Genomic DNA, 8091 nt, shown 5'->3' with positions numbered 1-8091 from the left:
GTAATTAGCAGAAAACGCACTTAAACCACTGCTAAAATTGGCTGAAAGATCACCAAGGGAACCGCTTGTGCACCAAATATGAGCAAGATAACATCAAACAGTAAGCGCTCAAAATCTACAGAATTTAGCTTGTTGGAATAAAATACAGTAGTATGTAAAAATGTCCCAAAGTGAAGCAATCACTGATACATATTTGCAAGGTAGTAAGATACATCCAATAGTGAGTGTCAAGGGGCAAGAAGGTACTAAAAACTGTCAAACCAATAACTTGTCAGTCAATATACATCTCATAGGTCTAGAAGTCATGCATGTAATGGGTCTCAGGGTAAGAGAAGAGACCAAGCACAAGCACAAGTGATAGAGCAAGAAGCTAAATTCATAACCATCCAAGATACATTCAAAACTAACAAACTTGTGATAGAGATAGGTGCCTATCCCAATAGGCGTATCAAATCAGCCCACTACAGACTAACTGTAGACATAAAGCTCTCAAGAGAGGAAATGTATGTAACTGTCCCACAAGCTCAAGCTCAAGTGTAAGTAAGACTTTGTGTACATCCGAATATGCCAAGAGGCTCCCACTGGAAGTATAGTCAAATGCAAATAGAGCAAGCAATGCTCAAATACATCGAGTACATAACATCAGACATTCCAAATCCCAGTAGGGTACATCGAGAGCATAAATCCTAAGTTATCTTAGACCCGTAAAGAATAAGCCTAAAAGCATTCAAAGAGCATGTAACTGACAAGCAAATGTAATGCCCAATAGGTCCAAAATGCTCAAATACATCCAAAGATGAAACTCCAAGTGGCTGTCATGCATGGGCAAACCAAGTGGTAGCCATATCTGACCAAAACATAAATGCAAGAGGCCTAAATATCAAGCAATGACAATAGGCGTAAATCGGTCCAAAGCATGCCAACTCAATCCAAATGCCAGTGAATGATGACCGAGATGGAGCCTAATCCAAGCTCAAAAGCATTCCGAAACAAAAAAAAAACATTTGGCAATCTCCAAATGCATCAATATGATCATTCAAATCGTGGGTAAGCACCCCGTATCCAAGAACCAATGCATACACCAAGTAAATGAGCTTTAGCCCATTGTATTACAACAACATATTCACTGTCAAATGAAGCTCGATCAATGCCCAAATCTACTCCAAATCGATCCCAAAGTAGAGACATAACATCCCATAACGTCTGGGCATCATTGGGCATCAATAGGCATAAAACAGGCAATGCCAAGAAGCATCAAACATCAAATGTCAAGTGTTGCCTTGTTTTTTACAGTCTTGGGACTGTGTATACAGCGATGGCTGAAGGTGGAAGCACTCGAGTTGATCACCAGGAGCCAAGAACCAATGCCGGGAGTCCGAAGATGATCGGGAAGCTTGCAAACAATGCTGAGAAGTCAGGAAAGGAGCTCGAAATGCCAGAAGTGGATCAGCCCAGCCCCCTAAAAATGCGCCACATTTTGCGTTAGCTCCTTTTCGGGGTTGGGGAGTCTTCAACAGTACTACTGAGCACTTGGCAATGATCAAGGGGCTCCAATAGAGCCCTACAAGGTGCCAAATGAAGGCCGGGAAGATCGGGGAGGAGGCGGGAGATCAAAACATACCTGCAAATGAAGGTGCCATGGTTGCCATTGAAGCTCGAGTTGAAGCTCTTCAAATCCGGACTGAAGAGAATGCCTTGCAAGCTCCAATGCCTTTGCTTTGATGCCAGTTGAAAGGGAAGTAGAACCTAGGAGGAAGAAGCTTGGTGGTGAGAGCTATGGTGGATGGAGAATAAGAGCAAGAGAGAGAGAGAGAAACTCAAAGTGGAAACTCCAACAACCACAATGTGTGGCCGGGCCTTCCTTTTTTTTAAATTTCACTAAAAGAATAAAGAATAAGTGACTGTGATGGGCGCCTCTGCCACCTACAGTGTGCAGTGGCGGGTACTGTCAATGTAGTAAAGTGTAGTAATACACGGCGGCTAGGCGGAGGCACCTTTACCCCCAATAGTTCATGGTCAAGAAGAGGTCCATTTTAGAGGTATTTGGTATAACTGGGATTAATGAAGATTAGGAAAAGACTTAAACACGTTTACTTTTCACTAATCAAGAGTTACCTTTCTCTCTCTCAAGATTTCTCACAAGCTTTTATGGAGATTCTTGCTTCAATCTTTCTTCCATCTTCCTTCTATGCTTTAAGGATGGCATAGGCTTCTTATTGACATTATTTCCTATCCATTGAGCACCATTCATGCTATGGGAGTTGAGACAGAAGTCCACATGGATAGCAGGAGCCATCATCACAATTTGCATTGAATTTTAGCTTAACAGATGCCTCATCTCCAATAAGACAAACACTCTCCAACTTCATTTGTGCTTCTATAAGGCTCCATACTCACTAACTAAGAACTCTTTGCTATCATATTCAACCTCCTTCTCTTCTCTTGAGCTCTTGAAGCTTTATGGAAACCCTAGCTATGGTAGATTCAGGACAACAAGTATATTTTGACCATTTCTTAAAGATTTGGGAGGGCTTTTGTTCTCCTTGGACTCAAGAAGTTGAAGACAAGCATCTGCATTCATGATTGAGTTGACATTGGAGTTGCTTGGTAAGATTTGAAGCAATTTCTTAATTCCAATTTGGGGGAAAGAGGCCAGCCATGAATTTTTTAAATTTTTGCTTGAATAAGGTGCCAACCATGGGGTTTATGGTTTATTCAACTCAAGGAAGATGGGGATAAATCCACACCACTAAGATTTAGCTAGCATTTAGGCATATCATCAAGATTGAAGGCAATTTCACTCTCTTGGATACTTGAACATATGCTATCTTCATCAATTCTTGATCTCCATCAAGAATTAGTGCTTCTTCATTACTCAAAGGCTCTTCTCTTACGATGATTGAAATCTTTTACTCAAACATGGATTTCTAATAATCCATTGGAGCGCTCTTCATTAATATAAGCTGAAGACATATCTGGGCAAGCATTATGGGACCAAATTTTGGTTGAAGTTACCTATGGTACTCAATCTTGATCAGCTTAGGGATGGATTATGTGGAGGATTGATTGGTTGAAGCCTATTTGATACTCTTCATCAACAACATGAGGTATTCCTACTACTTAACAATTTTAATCTCTTTTATTATTCCATTCTTGAGCTGATCCTATTGTTGGAAAAGGGAGATTAAGTGTAATCAATCATCAAGCTTGATATTAGAGCATATAGAGCCTAACATAGAGCTAATTGTGATGGTTTCATATTTCTCAAGATTAGTGGCAAATTTGGTTGCAAGCATTGATTCATTATCTACATTTTATACCTAACATGGAATTTGACTTGTTGGTTAATCATTGATGCTACATGATTGAAAATATCGGTGAAAATGGTAAGTGAGATACATGTAATGTAGTGAGTCACTACAAAAATGTAATACGCTATTCTTAGTTCATTTCAATTTAGTCAATTTCTATTTTTCACTTGCATTTCATTAAATGATTCAAATATTTTTTAGTCAATGCATAGTATCACTATTTTCTTAGCCAAGTAGCATGTACTTTGCCATGTTCATTTTCGCAAGGAAAAAGTAAATGCTAGGTGATTCAAGAAGACAATAGAGAGATGTCCCTCTCTTCTTGATTATGATCTTGAAGGGGTGCATCAACCAGCTTGAGGAGGAACTTGGCACATCCCTCAAGTCTCGAAAAACCACAAAGATTTCAAGTTTAGGTATAGGTATATCATCTTTGGCATTGGATGACAGTGGTACAGTAGTATCTTAGTCCATTCAGACATGGGAACAAATAGTGGATGAGGAATAGGATATTTGTTGCCCTCTTGATAACTACAAGTTCCTACAGGTCTTACATGTTTACACAATAGGTACCCATTATTTTACAAGTCTAGTTTGATCCCCATAAGTGCCCTGTAACACTTTTCAGGCCCCTACAGGTGTTTATAGGGTTCCTTATATCCATGGAGTTCTTACAAGTCCAAATAGGGCATTTCTAGGTAGTAGATAGAGTGCAGGAAACTTTAGTATAGTAGTAAAGATCTTATTGCAAATTTTTTTGTATTGATCCATAATTAGAGCTTGATAGCTCAATCGTAGAGGGGATATTCAACTCCATTTTGAATCAAATTTCCCATTGATCCGATATCAGAAGCTCAAGATATTTCAATTTTACTAAAAAGAGGTACATTGAGATATTACCTAGACAATATAATAGGATAACATTTTTTGACATTATGTTACCTAGACCTTTATCCCAAGTTGAAACCACTTTAAATCTTATATCCCCTCACTCATAAGCTTTCTATTGAGCTATAGAACACTTGGATTGGAGCTTTACTTGGGGAGAAAAAAAGGATTTATTGACATGCAGTCCAATATTATAGTACTCTTCTTTCAATGGCCAGGAAAAAAAAGAAGGTTCTTGTTTTAGAAGCAATGAATGATGATGTTAGAGAGTTTCATGATGATCAAAATCACACTAAAGAGGCTCAAAATCATAAGCAAGGGGATGAAGATATTAGTGTAGGAGTTGCATACAACATGCATCAAAGGATTGAAGCTACTCATGAATCACATGCACTCAATGACTACATGTTATTATCCAAAGAGCTGGGCCCCATGAATGAAGGGATTTCTAACGATTTGAAGAAATTGAATGAAGGTTTGACACAAATGAATGATAGGTTTATTCAAGGAGTGGCATAAATGAATAAGGGGATTACTGAACTATAGTAAAGTAACAAATCCCTATATGAAGAGCTTATTTTAGCCATAAGAAACATGGATAACGGATCACAAAGAGAATCCCAACCTATTGGTAACTTTCATAAACTCTCTCATGATTCCAATCTAGGCCATCCTAAAAAGGAAATTACTTAGCCTGTTATGCCTACTTTTGAAGGAGGTGAATCATCAAAAGTGAAGGGCAACTTTTTTAATCACAAGCTCATGGCAATTATACTTCAAGTCCTCAGTTTAGCAGCCTTAAAGATGACCATAGACATGTAGATGAACAAGATGACATTAGGATGATCATAGACATGCATGCACACAATTGGTGGTGATATTTCCTCAGCAATAGGAGAATTGTGCTCGTTATTGTAACCATACCAAAACTGGACACAAGGCAAGGACAAGTTACATCTGTCACCTTTAGATGAGATTTCTCCTTATTATCTAGCATAGTATGTGTATTATCCTTCAATTAAAGTTGTGGCTCTTGATATTGTCTCCTTTGTGTGGGAAAGCCGAGGCATAGTGAGGGAGTGTAGTTTATAAAATCGCTTGGGAGAGTATTGACATTGTTTGTCTTCATGTGAGAGGGCTTAGGGCAAATTGGAGTCTTTGCACTTGGAATGATTTCTTGCAGTCAAAAGTTGTAAAGTAACAAGGGAGGGATAGTCCAAGCCACATCGTTTATTGCCTACAACAATATAGCAATTCATTTCATCTACAGGTGTTGTCAATTACTCACACACACATTCTCCCTCTTAGAAAACAATCTCTATCTAATAATCCTAATAGCACATGTGGTGGAAAGCATTCGACTCAAGTTTCACCAACACCACATAAGAGAATAGGACTTATCAACAAGCAAATCGACAATTTGATCGATATGCATGTATCATGGGCTCATCAACAAACAAATTGACAGTTCGATGGATAAGCACTCACCATTTCTATGTTGATGAGGACATTTAATCCCAAGGCAACATATTTTCTCCGGAACAATTGCAAGCATCCTTTTTGGATATCATGTGTCTAATGTCCATGCGGACATTCTAGTGCTTAGCGTTCATTGCATATATCTTTCTCCTTCCCACCTATCTCACTACTCTAAAGATGCTGCAGCTCCTCCCCCCCCCCCCAAACCAAATAGAAGAGTATCAATGGCAGCAGCATTAGTACCGCTTCTTCCCCTGGTGGTGAATATCCTGCTCATCCATCATCAAGCTGCGGATGGAGGAGCTACTAATATATGCTTGCCATGTGGCAAGTTGGAGGTGCCATATCCACTCAACACAGGGAGCTCCTGCGACGGGCACCCTCTATAGCCTCTCACCTGCACCCTCCCAGGGGTTGGCTGTGGATATATATCAGCACGGGCCCCACAAATTTTGATAGGTTCAGCCCGTACCAAGTAATTATGGGTCCCACAGATTAAAAAGGCCCCTAAAATAAGGTTTGGTCTTTCCACGATTGACTCCCCAGATATCGAACCTTGCACCTTGTCTATCAGAGGTAAAACCATGCGCCCGCATGAGAACATGATGACAGGCTTGTATCATCCAAATTAATTATTCAAATAAATATAAAAATTTAAGCGACCGGCGAGTCACCGGAAGAGAACCGACACGCCTGCAAAAATGTGGGGCCCATACTGATATTTATCTTCGATCGTTTGCTGCTTTGGTAATAATTTTGTACTGCTTGGTCTCATCTCATCTTATGCCACCAAATGAACCAAGTATGCATTTCTTTGCATCTTCACAACTCTTTATTCTTTTTGCCCACAACACACGCCCACATCTCATTTCCAATTGACTCGACTGCGTGTACGCCACCTTAAGCGCAACTTCACTCCACATACATTATCCTGACTTAGGTTTTGTGTGTCTACAGCTCCTTATTGTGTCCGGAAATACAATAGCATCGAGTGTCATAAGATCAAATATGCCATCGGTAACTCTAAATTTTCTGTTGTCCTGCAAGCCACAAATGATCTGTGTATCTACCCCAACTTATTTTCTCACATGTTTCTCTTGTAGGACTTACTTTTGGGTTTATTAAACTTATAGTTTTCACCTCATTAATTGTCATTGCATACATGAAGATGCATACATGAAGAGAAGGAGTGCACACATGACTCGTGCCAAGCTTGTGTTGGAGAGGTCTATGATTTTGGCCGCAAATAGTGGGGGAAAGTTTGCAAGGCTATTCAATAATAGGGAAATGGAGCGAGCAACCAACAATTTTTCACAATATCAAATCTTGGGATGTGGAGGATGTGGGGAAGTATAGAAGGGAATCCTATATGATGGTTCAATGGTGGCTATCAAATTAGCTAAGATAGGCAACATCAAAGGCATAGAACAAGTTCTCCATGAAGTTCGGATCCTCTCTCAAGTCAATCACAAAAACTTGGTGAGGCTATTAGTGTGTTGTGTTGACATGGAGCTACCTTTGATAGTCTACAAGTATGTGCCCAATGGGAACTTGCATGACCACCTCCACGGCCTCGAAAAAGGTTTTCTTGATTGGAGAACTAAACTATTGATTGGACTTCAATTTGTAGAGGGGTTAGCTTACCCACACTTTGCAGCATATCCACCCATTTATCATAGAGATGTGAAGTCAAGCAATATCCTTTTGGATCAATCTATGAATGCAAGAATTGTAGACTTTGGGCTCTCACGTGTTGTTGAGCCGGACCTTACACATGTATCAACATGTGTCCAAGGCACAATGGGCTACCTAGACCCTAAATATTATAGGAACTATCAATTAACAGATAAGAGTGACGTGTATAGCTTTGGTGTGGTCCTAGTGGAGCTTGTGACTTCTAAGAGGGCAATTGATTTTGGGAGGGACCTAGATGATTTGAGCCTGGTAGTTATGGTCCAATCCATGAAAGAGAAAAATTGCCTAGATAATAAGCTCGATTTGGAGCATGTGGATGGGGCTTCTACATATGCAATTGAGTCAATGAGGAATGTTATCAATTTGGTTCTTGATTGTTTACAAGAGAACATGATTGATAGGCCATCCATGAAGGAAGTGGTTGAGAAGCTTCAAAGTATCATATCCACTATTGAAGTTGCAAATAGGAGCTTTGAGAGAGAGGCTTTTATGCCAATGGTTTGAAAGGCCATTACAATGAGGCTAATTGAAAGTAGCTAATCTAATTATAGAGTGGATGCATGAAAGCAAACACATCATTCTTTGCTTTTGGTGTGGTTGCCTTGGTGAAAGTCAAGCTAGGTCCAATATACCAACTGATGTTGCTCTGGTAAAATGATACTAGGTGCCCCGTGCCTAGATTCTCCTAATACATTGTGCCATAGTTCTTTTAGTGCTT

The 8091-nt window shown here is 39.7% G+C and overlaps 1 pseudogene; it reads left to right on the top strand.

Annotated features, from left to right (window-relative positions):
- The first annotated feature begins 1315 nt into the window (after positions 1 to 1315).
- Positions 1316 to 7877, top strand: LOC148015599 (wall-associated receptor kinase-like 20 pseudogene; annotated as a pseudogene).
- Positions 7878 to 8091: the final 214 nt, after the last annotated feature.

Source organism: Lygodium microphyllum, chromosome 24 (genome assembly GCF_053477565.2).
Source record: "Lygodium microphyllum isolate KBCC chromosome 24, Lygodium_microphyllum_v1.1.10, whole genome shotgun sequence".
Lineage (NCBI taxonomy): Eukaryota > Viridiplantae > Streptophyta > Polypodiopsida > Schizaeales > Lygodiaceae > Lygodium > Lygodium microphyllum.
This window is presented reverse-complemented; position numbering and strand designations above follow the sequence as displayed.